Source organism: Corvus brachyrhynchos, unplaced genomic scaffold (assembly GCF_000691975.1).
Source record: "Corvus brachyrhynchos isolate BGI_N302 unplaced genomic scaffold, ASM69197v1 scaffold17, whole genome shotgun sequence".
Classification (NCBI taxonomy): Eukaryota; Metazoa; Chordata; class Aves; order Passeriformes; family Corvidae; genus Corvus; species Corvus brachyrhynchos.
In genome coordinates, this window is record NW_008240046.1 from 14,648,326 (window position 1) to 14,651,578 (window position 3,253).

At 37.1% G+C, this 3,253-nt stretch overlaps 1 long non-coding RNA gene across 1 annotated transcript in view; it reads left to right on the plus strand.

The window, feature by feature from the left end:
- Window positions 1–3,253, plus strand: part of LOC108449169 — a 22,583-nt gene continuing 19,330 nt past the window's right edge. The window contains exon 1 of the long non-coding RNA XR_001865304.1: window positions 1–46. This is a non-coding gene — a long non-coding RNA (uncharacterized LOC108449169). The remainder of the gene's footprint in view (window positions 47–3,253) is intronic.

A 3,253-nucleotide genomic window follows, 5' to 3' on the forward strand; every position in this document is an offset into this window, starting at 1 on the left:
GGGATGCCGCGCTCGCGGTGTGCGCATACTGGCAGAGCCGGGGGGTGTAAGTGCCTCTGTATGTGTGTTTACGTACGTGTGTCTCCGGTAACGTTGCACGGAGCTTGCTTTCAGGGAGACCCTAGGCTCGCTAGCCGCAGCGTACTTCGTGTACAGCGCTTTTCCGTTTTGCTCAAGCTTGTGCGTGATCAGTGCAGCGCAAGCTTTAATTTGCCTCTGTCTTACCAGATGCTGAACCTTTGTTTGCTGGTTTGTTGCCCTTTTTCTCCCCCGTCCCCTAAATCCACGTGCAACTGAAGCAACACAGTAGGTCTCGCTTCTCCAATCCTTGGGGCCAAGTACACCGCTATGGTTATTGTAAGGAAAGGGGACGTGAGTTAAAAGCTGGGGAGGTAAGATTCCATGAAGGATTCCTTTCACTACTCCTGCAGTATCTGTCCTAGCTCAGTATCTCGTTGCAGCTGACAGTGGAAAAAAATGTTACTGTCCCACAGTGGCTGTTTTTATACTGCTATACACACACGTGACAGACAGAATATTGACATTCTTGCCTTCTCTTCCATCCCTCTCCCTTTAGAAATTAGGGTTCAAATTAGATATCCCAGTGGTAGACGAGAGAAGTGTAAAATCTGTGAAGTTGGTCCAAACTCTTCAAAATGTTTGGGGAGGGTGAGAGTGTGTGCATGTGTGTGTGTGTGTGTGTGTGTGTGTATGTGCACTATCTGGCTGGTTGGTTTTTGCTGGCTAAAATTGCCACCCTGCTCCTCTGGCAGTAAATAGACATTCTGGATGTTCTTTTCACTTCCAGAGGAGAAAAAAAAAAAACAACCCAAACCATCACTACAATAAACAAACAAGGAAATAAAAAATGTGCTTAGAAAATAAACAAGTTATTCAATAATATTACTAGGAATTAAAGCGTAAATTATACCCATATTTCTGTTCAGCTGACAAGATATAGAGATGTAAAGATTGCTTTTATCCTGAGTCAGTCAATGAATTTATGTAGATTTGTCATTTCAAACAGACAGTACAAATCTTTCTTTGTGCTGCAACTCTGTAATTCTACCTTTGTCAACTGAAGACAATAAACTAGAAAGATTAATGTACGTTTTGTCTTCAGTAGTAAATCCTATTGTCAAATGGGGAGAATTTTTTATTCAAAGAATTGGATCAATAGTTGACTTTGTTTTGAAGCATTTTTTTAAGAAGCTACTTAAAAAGAATGAAGTTCATGCTCTTAACATCCTTAAAGAAATCTCTCAAAGGCAATTATTCTATTTGCCAATCTAGCGGTCACTGCCATGTAGCAACAAAAAGCATGAAAGCTAGATGTGGAAATCCCTTTGGGCTCAGACAGTGCTTTCTCAATGGAAGAAGAACAGTAGGAAATTAAAACGTGAAATGCACTTTAAAAAAGATCTGTTTGAATATTTTAAACAGGTTGCTTTGAATAGGTGAAGTTTCATCTCTAACCAGTAAGCTTCAAGGTCAATGAAATGCAAATGACGGATGCACTCCTTGCCTGAAAGAATGCCACCAACTTTACGTAACGTTTAGTGAGCAATATTTAAAGAGTTGACTGCCTGTTTTTTTAATCTGTAAATTCTGTGTTCAGCAATTATTTGTTAAGAAGACCACAGAGTGTCTTTGGCTGGAATAAACTACTACATTTTCAAAATACGGGAGGTTAATGAAGATATTATTTTATTAACGATGGGCCTATAACGACAGTTGTCTGCATCAGTGAGAAGACAGTGATGTCAGTTAAATTTAGTCTGACACTTACACTGTAATACACTATGTGAAATTTCAACTGTTTCACAGATGTTAAAAAGCAATTTCATTATGACTAAACCAAGACTTTCATTTTTATATAGATTCTAAGAAAAGGAAGCACTATGTAAAGCCCATAACAAGATTGATCCTATCCTAGCACACTATATCTCCTTCCATTGAAAGTAATTAATTAGGTTGCTGGATACACCTTAAAAGAACTTCGATTTGACTAAGTCAAGCCAATAATCAGTTTTGGTGGCTACTTAATTTATTGATTGTTCACTGGAATTATGCAAGCAGAATATTACTCTGTAGTCTGGAAACATAGCTTAAAATATGTAAGATGGATAGGAATAAATAACTAAAGTTTAAAAAACAGGCATAAAATAGGAATAAACAAAGAAAGGAAAAAGGAAGACAAAGCTATGTTTCCTAAAATTTCATTTCATGTTGTTTACTTGCCTTCATTGGCTTCTTTCATCACTTAAATCCCTGTGATCTCACACTTGGCATTTTGGAGTTTTAAAGAGCTTTAAACTGAGACTGCTAAAAAAAATTTTAAAAAGCAGTCCCCACTGCCACCCACACACACTGATACAACCTCAAAAATAGCTTTCTCTGTCTTCTCATATAATGCCTGGTTTTTGTCTGGACTCTTTAAACTGTACTTCCAAGGGTTTAAAGAGCTGCTAACATTGCATGTGGCTGCTGATACACATCCCATGCAGTATGCTGTATTTCAGAAAACCATCTGATGATCTCAGCAGAAAATTAAATGTACATATTAATATTTTCAAATCAGTTACATCTGAGCAAGTTCTGGTTAAATATCAAGAGAGACAGCTAGTCAGTAAGGAGTTTCTCCAAAACAAGCATTTTTTTTTCCCTCGGCCATTTTATCTGTGTAGGAGGCTTTTTACAAAAAAGATGGATTTTTCTTCCACATCTGAACAAGCAGGTTTCCACTCCTTTTTCAATTTCTTTTCAGGTGGCTGAAATGCTTTTGATCACAATTTATAAATACATCAGGCAAAGCTGTGAGTAAACTAGCAAGAATATATCAGGCAGTTTGAGATTTAAAATTGTGTCAAAAATCACATGCTGGCATGTTACAAAGACTCAAGAATTCTACATGACTGCACGTTAATGGATAGATAACATTTAATATGTTATGAAATTTTACCTAATTATTACAGTCTTATAAAGATTTAATAGGTTTTTCAGCTAGCCAGAATTTAAAATATTTTACTGCTGTGAGCATTTCAAAGCCAAGAAAAGGTAGGAATGCTCCCTTTTTCAGACCCAATAATCAATGCATGGCATTTACCTTACCCTGTCCAACAGTAGAGAATTCAGTCTTTGGACTGTTCCCTGGTTTATATAAACAAAGCTGGATATATGAAACTGATCAGAGGTGTGAGAATGTTTTATATTTTAAAGAAAATGGATGCAAATAAACAGATATGGAATAGGG